Consider the following 21,829-nt stretch of genomic DNA (forward strand, 5'->3'; position numbering starts at 1 on the left):
AAACATATAACTTTCCTCCAGTTCTTAAATGCTTCCTCCCCCCACTATCATGATCCCAATTCTACCTTACAAATCTGGCTAGACCAGAGGATGTACACTGGTACAGATAGGATGTGGAAACACAGGGAATCCAGGACAGATGATCCCGTCAGGACCAGTGGTGAGAGTGGCAATGCCTGGAGGGAGGAGAGAATGTGGGGTAGAAAGGCGGAACTGATTACAAGAATCTAGGTATAGCCTCCTCCCTAGGGGAGGGACAGCAGAGAGGAAGGTAGGGGGAGACGTCAGACAGTGTAACATATGACAAAATAATAATTTGTGAATGATGAAGGGTTCATGAGGTAGGGGGGAGTGGGGAGGGAGGGGGACAAATGAGGAGCCGATATTAAGAGCTCAAGTAGAAAGCAAATGTCTTGAGAATGATGATGGCAACAGATGTACAGATGTTCTTGACACAATGGATGGATGTATGGATTGTGATAAGAATTGTATGAGCCCCTAATAAAGTGATTGGGAAAAAAACCATTTTCTTTCTACTTGAAAAAAAAAGAAAGAAATCAAACAGCATATTGCATTGGGAAAATCTGCTGCACAAGATCTCTTTAAAGTGTGGAGAGCAAGGGTGTCATGGTAAGGACTAAGGTGTGCCTGACCCAAGCCAAGGTGTTCTACATCACCTCCTATGCACCTGAAAACGGGACAGTGAATAAGGAAGACGAAGAACAATGGGTGCCTCTGAATTGCGATGTTGACAAAGAAGACAGAGAGCATTGTGAACTTCCAGAAGAACAAGCAAATCTGTCTTGGAAGAAGTAAAGCCAGAATGCTCCTTAGGAGCAAGAATGGAGATACTTTGTTTTGTGTACTTTGGACATGCTGTTAGGAGAGACCATTCCTTGGGAAAGGACATCCTGCCTGGTGAGAGGGTCATCAAGAAAGAGGAAGATCCTCGATTAGATTGACAACAGTGGCTGTACCAGTGGATTCAAACAACGCACTGGCGAGGATGGTACAGGAGGGGCAGTGTTTCCATCTACCGCACATAGGTGGCTGTGGGTCGGAACCTAAAACACAACAACATGCTATCTCATTACTATCAAAACCACCTGGAGTGCTTTTGTCCCGTTGCAGCAGTGAGGGAAGACACTCTGAGAGCTCCCTGACAAGTGGCCATTCCATAGGCCATTGGGCAGAATGGGAATTCTTGCCCTCCTCATTCCAAGGGTGATGCTCTGTCTGTGACATTGTCAGTGTTCAGAAGAAAACACATTTGAGGAGAAAGAGTTATACTGGGAAAGAGGGTGAGAGGAAGGGAATGTTTAACTAATTTAAAAGATTCTACACTGTTAAGCTTAAAGGCGTTTCCTCAAAGGTCAATCTAAGACCTCGCAAATGTACAGTTAGTAAAATTTGCCAGACGACAGAGAAAAGGAGTGAACTGGCTACTGATTATGCAAAAACATTCCTGATTTCTCGAATTTGGAGGCGAAGGGAACTAGTTTTAAAAACATTAAATTGTTAAAGTTTGATCTCACTCCTGAGTAACACTCCTAAGTGGAATTCTGAATCTTTTCTTTTTTTAAACAGAATGCAGCCATCACTAGTTCACTGGACCAATAACCACCCCAAATAAACCCACCTTCCTTTTCGATATGGTTCCTTAACTGATTCTGAGAAGCAATTCTTATTCTTCTTCGTTTTTTTTTTTTACACATGGGGGTGCTTTATTGAGTTTGCTGATAGAAATATGTGCAAAGGGCCGTCGATAGCGGCAGGCAGGCCGGGGGCAGGGGCCTCGTCGTCCAGCAGGGCGGGGCTCGTGCAGTGGCTCGTGGCTTTGCTGGCCCGTCATCTGCGACAGGCTTGGCAGCTCCTCGCTGTGCCCGTGGCGAGAAGAACGATGAAGCTGAGGATTCCCAGCAGGCCGAGGACCCTAGGGAAGATGCTCATCGGGTACTTGGCGCTGGAGGCGTGGCTCTGGGCCCCGATCATGTCTCCGTCCATCTTCCGAAGCCACGCAGCCCAGGCAGCAGCAGTGGAGGAAGAGCGTGCGGGAGAGGGCCAGACGATGTGGTCGGGCACGGGGGCTCACTCGGGATGTTGGTCACGGTGGACTGCTGGGGGCGGCGTGGTATGGGGCCCGCAGCCCACCCATCTCGAGTTCCTCAGTCTTGAGCCATCTCCTGGGTGTGAGAATACAGGGACCTGCACAATGGGAGAGCGAAACAATTCTTTTTTATTTCGTTTTTGTTGTTGTTAATAAATCATTTGATTGGGGTCTCTTACAGCTCTTATAACAATCCATACATCAATAGTATCAAGAACATTTGTACATATGCTGCCATCATCATTTCTAAAACATTTTCTTCCTACTTGAGCCCATGCTATCAGCTCCTTTTTCCCCCTCACCCACCTTCCCTCCCTCATGATCCCTTGATAATTTACAAATTATTTTTATTTTCATATTTTACACCATCCACTGTCTCCCTTCACCCATGTTTCTGTTGTCCATCCCCCTGGGGGTGGGGGAGAATAGTGTTGTACATCAATCATTGCAATCGTTTCCCTCTTTCTCCATCTTCCCCCTACCCTCGTGGGATCACTACTCTCGTTATTGGTCCTGAGGGGGTTTATCTGTCCTGGATTCTGCGTGTCGAAAGCTCTTATCTGCACCCGTGTAGAGCAACCATTCTTAAGCTAGAGGCAATGGCCTGGGAATCTGTGGAAACTGTATGCAAACGTTTATGTGCATGTACTGGTGTTACAGGCTAGGAGAAGGGCCTTTAGCCTTCGGTAGATCCTCCAGGTAGTAGGATGTGGGGGAGTGGCCTTTTGTGATTGTGTGATAGTGAAGAAGGGGCCTCCCATTAGCGTGTGCGGGTCCTGAGGAGTTTTTAATTGTCATCTGTAGGATGTTCCTCGTCTCGTGGTCACTGGGTTTTCTGCCGGCTGCTGTTGCCGAAGTCTACCAGTGGCGAATTCTGTCTGGCTCCTGGCTCTGACAGCTCTCCCTTGTAGCCTGGTCTCCCTCACCAGTGGTGGCTGCTGCAGGCCCCTCGGAGCCTCATCTAGGGGCTCCATCTGAGTGACCTCAGCACTGGCCCTGGCAGCTCTGTGGGCCCTCTTCCACATTCACATGGGGCACAGAGGCATTCCCACAGCTCACAGGGCTCCAGGAAGGGTCAGGAGCACAAATCCCCCCCCCTCTAACTAGTCCCTGCTCTGAGACGAGTTCCACCTGTGACAGTGTGGGGCCACGAGGGCAAGCAGGCACCTTCCAGGGTCTCGAAGAAGTGAAGACACAAGCCATTTGGCTTAAATTCCCATCTCACTTTCTTGGCGCTCCTGTATCCAAAACATCACAAGTGGGTTATTTTCCACCAATAGAAAGTTACTTTCTTTTTTTTTTTAATAATTAAATCATTTGATTGGGAGCTTGTACGACTCTTATCACAATCCACACATACACCCATTGTGTCAAGCACTTTTTTTTTTTTTTTAGTTAGTTCAAGGACTGTTTGTTGGCCTTTAGGAGTGTTTTCCAGTCCAGTCTATTGGGGCAGCAGGTCCTGGCCCCAAAGTCCACCTTCAGCATTCCCTGGGGACCTTGCCGCTCCATTCCCTTGCTGTTCTGTTGCACCCCCTTAGTGTTTCACCTCGGCATGGCGGGATCAGATCGGGTGCAATTTCCACACTGTCTCCAGTGCTGTCCCCTGATGTCAAGCACTTTTGTACATTTGTACAAAGAAAGTTACTTTCTTACAGTTTTAGGGGCTAGAACTCTGACTTCAGGGCGCTGGCTGTCCAGCAGGCTTCTTTCCATCCTTTGGAGGAAAATCCTTCTCTAGCCCAGCGTCCCTCTGTTCCTCGGGGATCTCCATACGGCGTCTCTCTTTCCCCTGTTTGAGCTAGTCCACTCTGCTGACTCTGTGCTTGCTATGTTTAGAAGCCCTTGGGCTTCTTATGTTCATCAAAAGATTTCACAAGAAGAGTCAGAAAAAAACAAAACACAGACTGGGAAAAACTTTGACAATGACTTACCAGACAATGGACCAATCTCTAAAATCTATAGAAAACGTCAATACCTCAACAAGAAAAAGATAAATAATCCAATTAAAAATGGGCAGAGGCCATGAACCCACTGTCCACCAAAGAAGACATCCAGACTATCAACCAATGTATGAAGCCGATGCGTGAGATCCCTAGCCAACCAAGAGACGCCAACCAAAACCGCAATGATGCACTGAGAGCATCCACGACAGCCTTGAAAAAAAGCGTGCCCCAAAGCAGAAAGCAATGTATGGAGAGACTGGAGCCCTCAGTTCACTGTAAAACTGTACAACCATTGCGGAAAGCGGTATAACATGTTCTCAAGCAGTTGCAAATAGAAATGGCACGGAGTCAGCCATAGCAGTACTACAGAAATAAAGAACACAGCGCCAACAAATGCCCCCTGCCCTTGTTCATCCTACCATGGAAGATGGAACAGCCTAAACGCTCACCCGTGGAAGAATGCATAAACTTCTGTACGTGCACACATGGAATAGCACGCATCGTTACAGCGTGAGGACACTTTGGAGCACTCGTGACATGGATGGACTTCGACTAGGACGTTATGCTGAGAGAGGTTAGGCCAGCGGTTCTCAACCTGTGGGTCGTGACCCCTTTGGGGGTAGAACGATCCTTTCACAGGGGTCGCCCAATTCATCACAGTAGCAAAATGACAGTGATGAAGTAGCAATGAAAATAATGTTTGGTTGGGGGTCACCACCACATGAGGAACTGCGCGAAAGGGCCGCGGCCTGAGGAAGGCTGAGAACCACTGGGTTAGGCAAATACAAAAGGACTGTTATTTTTATCTTAATCATGAAAAGCCTTTTATACCAACAGAAACAGACTTATGGTTGCCAGGGATAGAATGGAAGGAAGGGGGGGGCGGGCAATAGGCAAGCATGTAGACGTGTGTTTAGTGAAGGGGGAGTTTATATCCTCCAAGAAGGAAAGCAGGGTGGGGAAGGGGAAGCAGGGCGAACACTGAGTATTTGATAAGTTGATTAAGTTGCTAAATACAAAAATGTTCATCTGATATGTAAGCCCGCACCTAATTCACAATAAAAAGTTTGGAGGCGGGTGGGGGATCCTAGGCTTCAAACACACCCCGCATTTCTAAGGCTTCATTAACACCACAGGAGAATCCTGTTCGCCAGTGGGGTTACAGCTACAAGTATAGGGGTTAGGATGCCAACACATTGTCCGGGGACACGGCTTAACTCAGCTCCACCCGCGAGACACATGCGCGCTCACGCACACACCCCAGATTCTAGCACAGAGCGTAAGGTGTGATCAGTTCCTCTCGCCCTCACTCTCCTCTCCTTTGCCCCATGGTCCACCGTGCCAGCAGGGACAAGATCCACCCCTCTTCTACTTCCTCATTGTCTAGAGGTAGCATTGGCCCACTTGCCACCAGGTCTTCTAGTAGAAGGGTTACAAATGAAAGTGATTTGTAGGACTCTTGGGAGGCAGCCATGAGAACTTAAATTTTCATAATTTTTAATATTTCAAATACTGTCATATTGCACGTGATAATTATCTTGAAATATTTGAAAGGCATGATGCAGGAGATAAAATAAGCTTATTTTCTTGATCTCTACTGAGTGGAAATTGGACCACTGGTTACAAAATATGAAGATTTTGGATTAAGATAAGTAACCTTTAAGTAATTAGATGTTTTGTTCAACACTAAAGTCACCCAGTTGCCCACCTCATCAGTTCGGACTAATGGAAGCTGTTACTGCCATGTGCCAATGCTAATCTCTCAGGAGTGGGTGGCCAGGACTTTCTTCCCCGGCACTTGTGGATTAATTCAGCCCACCAAACATCTGGTTAGCAGCTGAACCTATTAGGCATTCACGGCACCCCAGGGCTCCTGGTGCTCAACAATAGAACGGTGGAATAATCCAAGAAATAATGGAAAGGTGTCACAGAAAGTATTATTATTAAACTACAGGGTGAATGATCATTGAGCAAGGATATATAAAATGAAAAGTAAAAAACAAAAATCCAAACCTATAATGATTGAAAGATTGGAATAAGTAACCTCAAAACAACGTGAAACTATAGACTCTCTTGCCTTTTTCTTCCACAATAAGGTTTTAAATCATCCATCTGACATCATTAACCATCAGACTGGAGATTGACATGTCTCTGAGCTGGCCAGTCATGACCCCCTAAATCTCGGAAGCTAAAAGGCAGCCACAGACTTGGTGCCAAAGGCACACAGACAAAAGTCATGGGCAAGGAACTAAAATGCCAAGCTTGTGTCACATGCAGACATGAAATCTAAATTTATACTCACCTTACCATGTGGAATTCCTTTAAAAAAAATAACAGGGAAAAAAGAAAAAGTCCAGAACTGATCAAACCCCCAAAAAACAAGTGAAATTTTTCTCGTTAGGGAAACTTCCACAAAAATAGTCTCCTATTGAAGATGAGTTTACAATGAAACATTATAAAGCACACGAGGAAACTCCCCACAAGGTGAAAAAAAGGTTAGCAGACCAGTCGACCAAGAGCTAGAGGTAATAAAGCCATCTGGGAGAGACTATAAAATAAAGAGGTTTCCGGTCATAAAAGAAAAAATGGAAACCAAACCTTTAAAGAGCAGAGCATTACCCAACAAGTTGAAAATAGATTTTAAAAATTGAATTTCTAAAAATACTGCAATCAGGTCACAACTCAGATTCGATGTCCATGTAGCACAGTTGAGAAGAGCTCTAAATGGAAGCAGGAGCTGAGAAAATCGCTCAGGAAACAGATCAAAAAACAAACCCAACCTACTGCCATCAAGTCAATGCTGACTCATAGTGTGCCCCCCGCCCCCATGGCTTTCCAAGTCTGAACCTGCTTTCAGGAGTAGAAAGCCCAGTTCTTTCCCATGGAGCTGCTGGTGGTTTCAGACTACTAACTGTATAGATGGCAGCCCAGCAGGGAACCACTACATCAGAAACAGATAAAGGCATTTAAAAAATCCACATATTAATTCCCAGGGCTGTAGAATGAAGAGTTACAAGTGGATGTCAGGTTACAGTTCAACTGATCTTGGCCTAAAGATTTCAGTATGAGAAAGACTTGGCCCAATCTCACAGGGTTGAAAACCAGGACTGGGCTGAGTCCAGGAATGCAGGGAGCCTCTGAAATGGAAAAGGAAGAAAAGGGAGGCTCTCCTGGAGCTTCCAGAGAGAACTCAGCCTGCCGACGAGGCTCAGTGAGACCCGTTGCAGACTTCGGACCTCCAGAACTGTAAGATAGTAAACCTGTGCTCTTTCAGGCCACCATTGTTTCTGCGGCTCCAACTCACAGTGACCCTGTAGAAAGCGGAACAGACACCGCCCAGCCCTGCGCCATCCTCACAACTATTCTGGCTGGGCCCATCGTTGGTGCTGACAGAACCAGGAAGAGCATGTCTGAGGACAAACTCTCAACATTCATACGTTAAGGAGTCTGGGGGGCAAAAGCTCCCCTGGAGGAAACCTTCACGCTCATGGGTTGGAGATGCGTCCCTCTCACATTCTCTGAAGTAAAAGTTATTCCCCACAATGTCCTCCCATAAGAATGCCAATTTTATTTTTTAAATCATTTTATTGGGGGGCTCATACAACTATTTTTTTAATCATTTTATTAGGGGCTCATACAACTCTTATCAAAATCCATCCATACATCAATTGTGTAAAGCACATTTGTACATTTCTTGCCATCATCATTCTCAAAATTTGCATTCTAATTGAGCCCTTGGTATCAGCTCCTCATTTCCCCCCCTCCCTGCCTCTCTCCCTCATAAACCCTTGATAATTTATAAATTATTATTATTTTGTCATATCTTACATTGTCCGACATCTCCCTTCACCCACGTTTCTGTTGTCCATCCCCCAGGGAGGAGGTTATATGTAGATCCTTGTAATTGGTTCCCCATTTGCACCCCACTCTCCCTCTACCCTCCTGGTATCGCCACTCTCAGCACTGGTCCTGAAGGGATCATCTGTCCTGGATTCCCTTTGTTTGCAGTTCCTATCTGTACCAGTGTACATCCTCTGCCCTAGCCAGATTTGTAAGGCAGATTGGGATCATGATAGTGGCGGGGACAGGGAGGGAGGAGGGGAAGCATTTAGGAATTAGAGGAAAGTTGTATGTTTCGTTGTTGCTACACTGCACCCTGACTGGCTCAAGGTGCTGTTTGCAAACACATGGTCGCTCACTACATGCTTGAAGGTCAGCTGCTTGAAGGTTATCTGCCATCAAAAGCAATCAGACCCTATTATCTGCCCCACCCTAAGTAGGGCCTGATCCCTTCTGATAAGGATAATGAAGGACAGCTCAAAGACATCTAAGGTCAAGTCAACTCAGACGACCAAGGCTAGACTGTCATCTTGACTGTAGAGCATGCCCATCTGGTTACATTTGTGCCTTCCTGTCACAGTAAGCCCCTCATACCTCTCCTTCCTATTGCGTGTCCACCCCTAGCTTGTCCCACTCCTGTCACATGTATGCCTCTTGTGCAGTCCCTTCATTTTATGCTCTTACCACGGCCTGCTTGCCTGAGATTATATAGGTTCATGAGAATACATCAATATCTCTCTGTCTCTCTCTCTGTCTCTCTCTCTGTCTCTCTCTCTGTCTCTCTCTCTCTCTCTTTGCTAGGACCTGGCTCCTGAAGTCATGACTGAGGAGGTGAGCCCTTGCATCCTTTGTCTTGTCTGATGTCTCTTTAATTGACCCTTTAATTATACAACCGCCTCTGGGACCCATTCAGTATTGGAGAGGTTGGTCCCACGCACTGTGTAAGGGGACCCAAGAAAGCACTGAGCCAGAGGTGCAGGGAAGGGTCGCAAAGTGTGCACCTGGTCTAGGCAGAACCAAACATAAAGGCACCTCGACACACACATTCACAGGCTGTGGTTGACAAGGGAACATACATTGCTCATAGGATGAGGCCAGGATTTGCCTGGAGTGCACTGTGGCTCTGGGGATGGCTAAGCTTCCACGGCCTTATCAAAGAGGTCATCAACCACAGCTCTCGTTTCAGGTGGTGGATCCTGCCGAAAACAGAAACCCACAAATCATAGCAAACGGGAATCTTTATCCATCAGAAAAGGAGGAGCAGCCGCCCCTCCCAACCTTCAAACTGGAAGGCCCATTCCACGCTTGATCATCCAAGGAGGGAGAAGGGGGATTGAGACAGCTGAGGTCAGCACTGATGCTGCTCTGGGCCCTGGACTGGAACCCTGTCTGAGGACTCTCCTGTCGGGGCTCAGTTTGCATACTGGTATGGGCAGCCTTTGCATCGAGAGAAATACTTCTAAAGGAAGCAGAAGCCCTAACTCAATTCACCCCATGAACTCCCCTCATTTGCCTGCTAGCCCAACCAAACCCCTCCTCCTCCTGGCCAGGGAGGGCCTAGCATCTGGGGGTCTCTCGGTGCTCCCTCCCACCCTCCATTGGGTCCTGTGTGCTGTGCACAGCACCGCCTGCGTCCCCACTGAGCCAGTTCCTGCCTCTTGGCATCTCTGTGATGGTGGGGAGTACCTGCATCTCAGTGCATCCCAGTTTACTAATGGGCTACATGAGGTTAAGAACAATCCCTACCTGCTACTACGTTGGCAGGCTAAAATGAGGTGACCCGTTTAAAGGGCTGAAGGGATACCTGGCACAGAGAGCCCAATAGAAGGTAGCTGTCTTGATTATGGAGGCTCCCTAGAGGCAGAGTGGGTTACCCGTTGGGCTAACTCTAAGGTCAGCAGTTCGAAAGCACCAGGCTCGCTGAGAGAGGTGAGCCTTCCTCCTCCTGTAAAGAGTTACAATCGAGTCGGGGAGGGAAGGGGAAATAAGGCACTGATACCAAGGGCTCAAGTAGAAAGAAAACGTTTTGAGAATGAGGATGGCAACAAATGTGCTTGACACAGTGGATGGATGGATTGGCATAAGCGTTGTACCAGCCCCCACTAAAATGATTAAAAAAGAGTCACAGTCTTGGAACCCCCAGGGCCAGCTCCACTCTGTCCTATTGGGTGGCTATGCATCAGAATCAATTCCATAGCAGTGAGTTTGGTTGAGTGTTTTGGTTGGCGTCATTATCAGGAGCACCTGGGTGGTAAAAATGGTTGGATGCTTAAGTCCACCAAAAGATGCCTTGGGAGAAAGGCCTGGTATTCTGCTTCCAAATGACTGCAGCCGCTGAAAGTCCATGGAGGGAGCCTAGTTCTGCTCTGAAACACATGGGGTCTCAGTGAGTTGGAGTTGACTCAATGGCAAATTTTGTTCATTTGTTTTATCAATATTCTCATGGGCTATGTCCTGGGGCCCCTCTTCCATAGAAGAGAACCCGGGAGTTCTCGTCTTCATGTTACATGTGCCCTGTCCACCACAGGAAGGGGCAATACGTTGTCCATCATTGCTCCGAGTTTGGCCAGCCGAAGGTGGATTCCACTGTTCTCCATTCCGTGTTTGACAGAAAAGCCTTCTGACCTGAGTCAGCCTCCCCTTCACTCTGCCTGCCATCCAGGACAATAGTGAGTGCTGACTGCACACACACCACCACCACCACCACCACCACCACCACCCTTCTTTGCTGTACTTCACTTTTTCCCAGTCCCTGGAGGGGGGATAGGAATCCCCACAAATCCCTCAACCGCCCTGCCGTTTACTCCACTGCAGCTGCGTGACATTTGCCTGACACGGAATCTCAAATAAGCTCCGCCCAGTTCAGCTGGGTGAAGCATATCATGTGGCGACCATGTCTTTTCTTCTCACCTAGTGAGTCTCTTAAGGAGCCCTGCTGGCATAGTGGTTACATGTTGGGCCGTGATCCTCAGGGTCAGCAGTTCGAAACCATCAGCCACTCTGAGGGAGAAAGCTGAGCCTTTCTACTCCCATAAAGAGTTATAGTCTCAGAAACCTATCGGGGCAGTTCTATAGGTCATCATGAGTCAGAACCCACTTGATGGCGGTGAGATTGTGACTCTCTAGAGTCTAGGAGTCCTGGTGCGGTGGTGTGTTGGGCTGCTGATCACGAGGTTAGTAGTTTGAAACCACCAGCCGCTCCACGGGGAAAAGATGAGGGTTTCTACTCCTGCAAAGAGGTATAGGCTCAGAAACTCACAGAGGCACTTCGACCCTGTCCTATAGGGTCACTCTATAGGGTCCCTCTGAGTCAGAACTGATGCACCAGCAGTGAGTTTCTTTAGGGACTCTCCACTGTGGTTCTATGCCCGTGGCTGCATGTCTAGAGGTTCTGATTGGATTGGAGCGCCCCAAGTGATTCGGACATCGACCCAACGCTGAGAAAACTAAAAAACAGTCACTGCCACTGAGTTGGTTCCAACTTATAACCCTATAGGAGAGAGTAGACCTGTCCCTTTCGGTTTCTGAGACTAGAAATCTTCATGGGACTAGAAAGCCTCATCTTTCTCCTGCAGAGCTGCTGGTGGTTTTGAACTGCTGGTCTTGAGGATAGTAGCTCAGTACATAACCCTCCCTGCCACAGTGGGCTGACTTAATGGCAATGTGCTGGAAACAGGAGCTTCTTCGGGCAGGAAGCACAGCTTCAGCTCCGGTCGTCAGGCCTGGGTCTGGGAACCGTATGGCAGACCCTGCTTACTCTCTCCCCTCATTTAGAGCCAGGAGGGGGTTGAAAGGAAGATGTAATAAGTATAACCCTCTACATGCTTAACAGCATAAGGTTGAAACACACGAAAGAGAAGCTGAAAAATCCGCACTCCTGGTGAGAGGCTTCAGTAGACTGCCTTCAAAAATCCGGTAGAAACAAACTGAATGTGCAGTGATTAAAAAAAAAAAAACAATTAAAGAGCTTGATCTGATAAACATATCAAACTTAAAGTCACTGCCTTACAGTCAATTCTGGCTCCTAGCGACCCTACAGGACAGAGTGGAACTGCCCCTGTGGGGGGTTTGTTTGTTTGTTTGTTTTTTATCTTTATTTTCTTTTTTTAAATCATTTTATTAGGGACTCATACAACTCTTTTCACAATCCATACATACATCATTTGTGTCTAGCACATTCGTACATATGTTGCCATCATCACTCTCAAAACATCTGCTTTCTACTCGAGCCCTTGGTATCAGCTCCTCATTTTTCCCTTCCCTCCCTGCTCCCCCCTATTTTCTTTTTTTAAAAGGTGATTTTACTGGGGGTTCTTACAGTTCTTATAACAATCCATACATCAATTATATCAAGCATATTTGTACATACGTTGCCATCATTATTTTCTAAACATTTACTTTCTATTTGAGCCCTTGGTATCAGCTCCTCTTTTTTCCCTCCCTCCCCCTCCCACTCTTGTGACCCCTTATAAATTACAAATTATTATTGAGTTCATATTTTACACCAACCGCTGTTTCCCTTTCCAGATGGTTTCTTCCCTCCTCCTTGCTCCCACCTTCCCCACACCCTCCTGGTATCACTACTCCCATTTCTATTCCTGAGGGGCTTATCTGACCTGGATTCCATGTGTCATGAGCTCTTATCTGTACCTGTGTACATGTTCCGGTCTAGCCCGCAGTGAGAGGCAGGACTGGGGTCATGATAGTGTGGGGTGAGGAAGCCTCAAGGAACCAGAGGAATATTGTGTGTTTCATCGGTGCTATACTGCACTCTGGTTGACTCATCCCTTCCTATGACCCTTCTGTAACGGGATGCCCTATTGTCTACAGATGGGTTTGAGGTCTCTGCTCTGACCCCTCTCGTTCTCAGTGATAGGTTCTTTTTGTTGTTTGGAGTTTTCTGGTGCCTGATACCCAATCTCATTAACACCTCATGATCACACAGACTGGTGTACTTCTTCCATGTGAGCTTGTTGCTTCTCTGCTAGATGGCCGCTTGTTTAACTTCAAAGCCTTTAAGACCCCAGATGCTAATAGCCGGGCACCATCAGCTTTCTTCACATTTGCTTGTGCACCCATTTTGTCTTCAGCAATGGTGCTGGGAGGGTGAGTATCACAGAATGCCAGGTTGTCAGGACAAAGTGTTCTTTCTTTGAGGAAGGGCTTGGCCCCTGTAGGTTTTTGAGACCATAACTGTTTACAGAAGTTGAAAACCTTCTACTTTGTCCTTCAGAGGAGCTAGTAGTTTTGAACTGCTGACTTTGTGGCTAGCAGCCAAATGCATCGCCAACCACACCCCCAAAGTGCCTTTTATCAAACTTAGTACCCATGAACATACATACTCTTTGCTGACGCACATGGAATATTGCCCACGACTGACCATATATCTGGCTATGACAGAGATCTCAGCAAAATCAAGGACAAAAAATCATCCAGATGAAATTATCTGGCTACAATGCAGTAAAATAGAAACTCACTATAAGAGGTCCTGGTGCCTTAGTGGTTAAGCACTGAACTGCTAACCTCAAGGTTGGTGATTCAAACCCAACCAGCTGCTCCACAGAAAAAAGATGAGGCTGTCTGCTCCTGTAAAGATTTACTCTCAGACACCCTAAGGAGCATTTCTGTGGGGGTCATTATGAGTCGGAATCAACTCTAGAAATGGCTTGGATGATAAAAGGATAGGCCCTTAAAACCTTATTACTTGGGAATTTTAAATTAAACTTCTAAATAGCAATCAACTAGAAAATCATGATGGCAGTCAATTCATAACTCCGTGGGCATTATAGTGCATTCATTAGAAAGTCGGAAAACCAGGTGAGAGGAAGGGAAGGCAACTCCCAACATGAAAAGCCAAGGGCAATGTCATGAATTTAATTGTATCTCCACCTCCCAAAATGTGCCATAAACCCTAACCTCTACATTGGTAGTGAGGAGTCCTGGTGGCTCAGAGGGCTAAGCATTGGACTGCAAGCCAGAAAATCAGCCATTCAAACCCACCAGTTGCTCGTGGGAGAAAGACATAGCTGTCTGCTTCCGTGAAGATTGACAGCCTTAGAAATGTCCTGGCTATTCTCCACCGTCCCTTAAGTTTCTACGGTTGATGTCGAGTCCACAGGAAGAGGATTGGTTTGGTCGGGTTTGATCTTCTGGCTGTGGTTATCATCCCATTTGGGACAGGTTGCCTGTTACATCTGTGAGGCAGGATGTGTTTTGAATCGCTATCTTTTGAAATCTCAAAGGTTAAACAAGCGAGTGAGTGGGCAAAGACAGAGGCAATAAGAGGGATGCCAAGGCAAGATCGCTTAGAAGCAGAAACTCAAGAGACCAAGACCTTCCTCCAGAGCTGATCGAGAGAAAGCCTTCCCCCAAGAGCTGGTACTCTGAATTCGGACCTCTAGCCTCCTAAACCGTTATCGCAGCACTAGATAACTGAGACAGGCGGAGCAGGGGGAGGATGGGAATGATCACCGACCAAGAGGGGTCCCCTGACGGCAGCACTGACAGAATACGTCACTGAGGGCTTCTTAGGCATGCACTGGGTCTTGGGGTCTGTGGTAGTTACATAATCGCCAGTCAATTTGTGAAGGGGTGGAATCTGGCCTGTCAATCAACCCATAGCCCATGAGGTCTCCGTGTGGCCATGGCCTTCTCCTGAGGATTCTGGGAACTCCTGTCTTCCTCCCTGGAGGCGGGAGACACACTCTTCTTCGTCTTCCTGCCGACAAGCCACATGGAGCTACCCTGATGCAGCCAGAGCTCTGGAGCTGGAGGAGCCACATGGAGACCGACACAAGTGCTAAGATGCTTCCACTGCCACTGGATCCACAAGACTTTCCACCCACTGGCCTGTGATCTTCCTGTACTCAGGGGTCATTGCATGGCTGCATGATTCTAAAGAGGAATTTATGAACTAGTATTGACATGTGGGCTAATATCAGACTTATCGACTTGATCTGGACTGGGCTGGGATGCTTTCTTAATGAATAATTGCTCTTTGATATAAAGTCCTCTCTTACAAATACAAGAGTGTCAGTGGACTTGTTTCTCTACTCAACCCAGACTCACACAGGCCATTTTCAAGGGTGGGGGAATGTTTTTTCTGGATGTTTATAACATCATTCCAGAGCCAGACGGGTCAAATGGTTCATAACTCAAGTTCTTCTCTCTGGTGAGGCCTGTGCTGTTAGCTGGTTCCAATGATTCCCCAGGTCTTACGTGGCCTATAGGCTGGACATTCTCCACCCTTGCCCTGAGGGGACAAGATATCTCAGCACGCCTGGGACTGATGAGTTTCTCAGGATATGGGACTAGAATTTTAAAATGAAACAAGACCAGGACAAACCCAAAGGAGTTGGCCACTCTACCTAATGAAGTCAAAGTGATATTTCAACAAGCTCTCCAGATGAAACTTTGAGAACACAGTGGAGTTGGAGACGCACTGGCTCATACAAGCCTTTATCTAATCTGTGCAGACACCCACCCACCACCCACCCCCTGTTCTAACTGTGGCTCCATATATTACAGCCATTGACTGAGAGAGTGCCCAGACACGAGGCAAGCCCACTCAGAGGGTGGACAATTCTTTTTTTTAATATTTTATTGGGGGCTCATACAACTCTTATCACAATCCATACATATATCCATTGTGTCAAGCACATTTGTACATTTCTTGCCCTCATCATTCTCAAAACATTCGCTTTCCACCTGAGCCCTTGGTATCAGCTCCTCATGTTTCTCTTCCCTCCCTGCTCCCCCCTCCTTCATGAACCCTTGATAATCTATAAATTATTATTATTTTGTCATGTCTTTCATTGTCTGATGTCTCCCTTCACTCACTTTTCTGTTGTCTGTTCCCCAGGAAGGGGGTTATATGTAGATCCTTATAATCAGTTCCCCCTTTCTACCCTACCTTCCCTCCACCCTCCTGGTATCACCACTCTCACCACTGGTCCTGAGGGGTTCATCTGGCCTGGATTCCCTGTTTGCACTTCCTATTTGTACCAGTGTACATCCTCTGGTCTAGCCAAACTAGTAAGGTAGAATTGGTATCATGATGGTGGGGAGGAAGCATTAAAGAACTAGAGAAAAGTATGTTTCATCATTGCTACACTGCACCCTGATTGACTCATTTCCTCCCTGAGACCCTTCTGTAAGTGATGTCTAGTTGCCTACAGATGGGCTTTGAGTCCCCAATCTGCACTCTTCCTCATTCGCAATGATATGATTTTTTTTTGTTCTTTGATGCCTGATACCTGATCCCATTGATACCTCGTGATCACACAGGCTGGTGTGCTTCTTCCACTGATGGGTTTGTTGCTTCTGAGCTAGATGGCTGCTTGTTTACCTTCAACCCTTTGAGACCCCAGACACTGTATCTTTTGATAACCAGGCACCATCAGCTTTCTTCACCACATTTGCTTATGCACCCACGTTGTCTTCAGCAATCATGTCGGGAAGGTGAGCATCATGGAATGACAGTTTAATAGAACAAAATGTTCTTGCAGTGAGGGAGTACTTGAGTGGAGGCCCAATGTCCATCTGCTACCTTAATACTAAACCTATAAATATATGCACATAGATCTACTCCCCCATCATATCTAAATATATTTACATATGTACATGCCTGTATTTAGACCTCTATAAATGCCCTTTGCCTCTGGCATCAGGAGCTGCTTGGGGCAGGGGCGGCAGAGCTTGTGGGAAGGCCAGGCCCCACTGCCCCGGGTTCCTACCACTGCTGCTGGGCTTTAAACCTGACCTCCAGGCCGACCCACTGGGCCACACTTTCTCTCCTAGGAGCTCCACTGCTCCTTAGGAGCGCTGGCTCTATTGGAGCGTGCTGCTCTGCAGCGGGAGGATCTCAGAGCGGTCAGGTCGCGCTCCTGCCTGTGGGCCTCCCGGATCTGCTAGCACCTCATGGATCTGGCTGGGTGCCCTGCACAGTGACGTCCCACTGCGCGAGCACTGGGTGCAGCACACTGCGACTACCTCTAGGGGGAGGTGCTGCTTAGCTAGCAGCCACTCTATCTGCGTCTCACCCCCTTTGTCACTCCCCTAGGGCGACATTTATTTTAAATAATATCAACCTGCTTCCACTAAGCTGTGGAGGAATTATGAAGGACATTTCCCCTTTAAAGTGTTGGCCTAGAAAAATAAAAAAGCCTCTCTCTCTGGAGGTCACAGTGAGGGATCCAGGGGAAAAACACACAGAGAAGAGGGGAGAACTCACACGTTTGTTTCTTCCTTTTGTTTTCCTTTAGCAAACTAGGACATGGATGTATAAACCTCAGCTAGCCCACAGCCTAAGAGGAACCCCCAACTTTGAGAACAATGAGCTCAGGTTCAAAAGTGACTAGAAAAATCAATGGTCACAGTGAACAATTCACTCTGGATCACTGAGCAACAAAGGAACCCAGTGGAGGAGCAGAACAAGCCCCCAAACGGGCTTTCAGAGTGTTCTCTCATCCATCAGTTTGCTGGAGGTCTGGGCCAGAGCGAGGCATGGTTAGCAAAGCCTAGAAAGGCCCTCTAGGGGTTACACGCTGGGCGCCTAACTGCAAGGGCGGCGGTTTGAAACCACCAGCTGCTCCCTGAGAGAAAGAAGAGGCTTCCTACTTCTGTAACGAGTTACATTCTCAGATGACGCCCTAGAGTCACACCAACGTGGTAGCAGTGAGGTTTGGAGTGTTTCTCCTCTTGTGAAGATTCACAGTCTCAGAAAGCGATGGGAACAGCCCTACTCTGTCCTCTAAAGTCGGCATGAGTCGGAATTGACTCCAGGGCAGTGAGGGAACGTGCCCGGCTTTTGAGCTGCATCACAAGTGCCCGGGGTGGAAGGGCGCCCTCCCATTGTTGTTGGGACATCCTCATAGGTAGATGCTGGGAAGAGAAAAAGAGGCAAGTGAAAGTGGCAACAGACATACCCATTTTTGAGAAGACGAACTCCTTTTCACCCGTTCTCTCAGCAACGCAAGTCGCTTTTGACTCACGGCTGCTCATATGTGTCCAAGTAGAGCCGTACCCCATCAAGTCTCTTCCCAGGGCTAACATGTTCGGGAAATTGATCGCCAAGACTTGTTTCCAAGACATCTCTAGGTGGGCTCTCAGTTACCAGCCCATTCACGGTGTGTACCACCCAGGAACGCTCGATGTGTTAGTCTGGGTTGACTAGAGAACAAATCCATGTGTATAAGAAAGAGACTTATATCCAAGAGCAACTGAACATTGAGGAAACATCTCAGCCCAGGCCAGCTAAGTCCATCAGTCCAATATTAGCCCATATGTCCTATACCAATCTATAAAGTCCTCTTCAGACTCACAAAGCACATGCAATTACACCGAATCCTGGATGATCACAGGCCAGTGGGTAGAAAGTCTTTGGACCCAGTGGTGTTGTAAGCATCTCAGCGCTGGCAGGGGTCTCCACGTGGCTTCTCCGGTTCCAGAGGTCTGATTGCATCCATGTGGCTTTTCCTGCTCAGGGCACCAGTGTAGCTCCATGTGTCTTGTCAGCTGCAACGTCTTCCAGGGAGTGGCAGAGAGAGAGGTGTCTCCCACCTCCAAGGAGGAAGTACCGGATTTCCCAGAATTCTCAGGGGAAGGCCATGCTCACACAGAGGCCTCATTGGCTATGATCTCATTGGCAGGCTAGATTCCACCCCTACACTCTTTTTTTTTTTTTTACCCCTACACTCTTAATCTTCAAGTTGACAAACAATTATATATCTACCACACCTAACATGTTGATCTAAATTACATAGAGAACAATCATTGAAGACAAAGCTCTCGAGAAGAAGGCATGCTTGCTAGGAATCTTGGGAGCTGAGAATCTGCATGGGAATGGGTCCCCTGGATCTCTGTTTGTGTCTTATCCTGGGCTCAGCAGACAGAGGTGGGAACAGGGACAGAGGCAAACTGGAAAGGCCTCAACCATCGTGGGAAATGGATGGTGGTGGGGTTTGCACAACATGGGGAATGAATGTAAGTAATGTGACTAAATTGTACACATAAAATAGATGAGATGGCGCTTTCTGTGTGTGTGTGTGTATATGTATATATAACGTGTTTCAAATATATATATATCTATATATACATCTATATATATAGATGTATATATAGATATATATATACCGCGTTTCAACAAGATTCTGTTTTCTCTAGGCTTGGAAGTAGGGAAGGGATGAACTAGCAAGATAGAAAATGTTTATCAATAACTGCTCTCCTCCGCCACACCCCAGGCAGAACCTGTGACTGGTCAGTCCCGCCTACACCAACCAAGGCTGCGCTGGGTGCCTACACAGCCACGTGTGCCGGAGACTCTAACAAGATGCCCATCAGGGATTGAATCGTGTGCCCCCCCCAACCCCCCCAAAATAAGTGCTGTAAACTCATGGTTATAAACCCACTGGGGAAATGTGTTTTCTTGGCTATGCTAATGAGACAGGATGAGGGGAAGGTGTGTCTGAAATCTATATTTCTGCTGAGGTATGTTGTTGTTAGTGCCCCTTTGTAAGTATGAACAACAGAACAGAAAGCCGCCCGGTCCCGCACCATCCTCCCAATTGTTCGGTTTGAGCCCGTTGTTGCAGCCCCTGTGTCAGTGCATCTTGTCCAGGGCCTTCCTCTTTCTCAAAGCGTAATGTCCTCCAAGGGCTGGTCTAGAAGAGATGATAAAAGCAAGAGAAAGACGCAGAGATGGGAGGAGAGAGCTGCCAAGCTTCATGGAAACCTCCCCAGAACAGAAACGCAGAGACCTTCCCCAGAGCCTGCGGAGAGAACACCTTCCCTCGGAGCCAGAACCTTGAATGCAGACGTCTAAGCGCCTGTGAGAAATTTCATTTCTTTGTTAAAGCCACCAGTGTGGTGTTTCTCCTCTGGCAGCCCTAAGTAACTGGGATGCCGGCGATTCATCGGGCCCATTCCTTACGTGCTGTAATGCAACTCTGAACTCTGTACCTGTGGCTATAGCTCTCTGCTATATAATCGTTGAGTCAGAATTTGATAGTAGTGTCATTTGCCTGGGTTTTCTCTGCTACACAAATGGCATAGTGGTTAAGCATTGGGTTGCTAACCACAAGGGCAGCAGTTTGAAACCACCACCCACTCCCTGGGAGAAATACAAGGCTGTCTACTCCTGTAAAGAGTTTCAGAAACCCACAGGGGCAGTTCTATAGATTTACACAATTTGAGGTAGTTAGTTTATTGTGTCAACCAGTGGGTGGCTGCCTTGCTTGTTCTGTGCCTCAATTTACAGGCTACACTACCAGTGGTCCACCTAACCTGTGGACTGTGTCTCTGTAATTTGAGGTTCCTTCAAGACCTGTTTCACCACACAATTGGAATTTACATCTCTTGAGCTGCGGACTGACTGTTGGTGACCTGATTGTTTGCTGCCTGTGCCCGGATAGCCTGAATTTCTCTACAGAGGACTACCTGGAAGCCCTCAAGACTTGGAGGGAGTTGCACTGAGCCATTTGTACTGCTTTATAATTTAACTGTTTATTTCTTGTGTTATCTATCTATCTGTATAAATACATATATAAAATTATTAGCAATCTGGTTTTATCTCTCTAGAGAACCCTGTCTAACACAGAAACTAAACAACACATCTCTAAAATCCATGCATCCAAGAGGAAGTCTGAAGAGAAATTTTTGAAACAATAATAATTTGAATAAAAATTAAAGACAGCACATCAAAACTCGTGAAGCATAGCTAAAGCTGTGCAAAGAGGAAAATTTATAGCATTAAAATGCATACATTGGAATCAACTCCCTTTTTTCCTGTCCTGACTACTTCTAGATTGGTTTCTGGGGACAGTGGCTTGCAGGTCCTCCAGGGAGCCAGAGCGGATGCTGGAAGGGCAGACACTGGAAGCACAGATGCTGGAAGATTGCAGACAATCCTCACTCTGAGTACGGTCTCACAGACGATGTGGAGAGGAGAGTGGAAAATGAGAAGATGGATGCAGAGACGTCATCCAAACAGAAGGTGGACCTCCAGCCTTTGCCTGTCATGCCTACCTGGGTCAGACAGTGGTGCCTGTCTTACTGCAGGGACTTGCTGTGCTCCAAGAGGAGAGACCAGCAAACCCCACTGAATTTCTAGCATCATATATTTTGACAAACAAGGCACGCTTTGAAGATTGAAAGTGACTTCTTGGGAAGAACCGAAAAACAGGTTGCTATTAGAGGTTTACATGATTAAGAGGCAATTTTGGTTGCCATGATCCCCACCCCTTTTTTGGTTTTTTGTTTTCCTTGTTTGTTTGTTTGTTTGTTTGTTTGTTTGTTTTTGGGGGGTGTTGTGGGGATTTTGGGAAAAGAGAAAAACCTTCCAGACCAGACCACTTAATTCCAGAATTGCAGAAGAGAACATATTTCCCTTATTGAATCACAATACTTATTTAATGAGCATATTCTGTGCAGTCTTTTTCTTCAACTGTCTTTAACTTTTGATTTTAAAATCACCAAAATAAATAATTAAAATATAAAAAAATAATGCATACATTCAAAAATGCATACATTCATTCGAGTCAATACATACTCATAGTGATGCTAAAGAACTACCCCATGATTTCTGTGACTGGCTTACTTTTGTTTATATCTTTTTTAATTTGGTTCTAAATTTGGTTTTGAGTTTTTTTTTTTTTATCTAAATAGGAGTTCAGATTACTGACTGGAGGTTTGTCTGCATTAGGAAAGTCAAAACAACTCATCAATCATCTTAGCTCCTATCTCAAGAACGTAGAAAAAAATAAGCAAAATAAGCCCAAATGAAACAGAAGGAAGGAAATAATAGGGTTAAAAGCAGAAATACATGAAATTCAAAAGAAAAAATAGAAAAGATCAATAACACTGACAAACCTCTAACAAGAATGACCAGGAAAAAATAGAAGACAGAAATCATCAATATGAGGACCAAAATAAAAAACTC

General features: G+C 46.6%; 1 pseudogene; it reads left to right on the plus strand.

The window, feature by feature from the left end:
- The first annotated feature begins 1,900 nt into the window (after window positions 1-1,900).
- Window positions 1,901-21,042, plus strand: LOC142454673 (protein dpy-30 homolog pseudogene; annotated as a pseudogene).
- The last annotated feature ends 787 nt before the right edge of the window (window positions 21,043-21,829 follow it).

This window comes from Tenrec ecaudatus, chromosome 8, assembly GCF_050624435.1.
Source record: "Tenrec ecaudatus isolate mTenEca1 chromosome 8, mTenEca1.hap1, whole genome shotgun sequence".
Taxonomy (NCBI): Eukaryota; Metazoa; Chordata; class Mammalia; order Afrosoricida; family Tenrecidae; genus Tenrec; species Tenrec ecaudatus.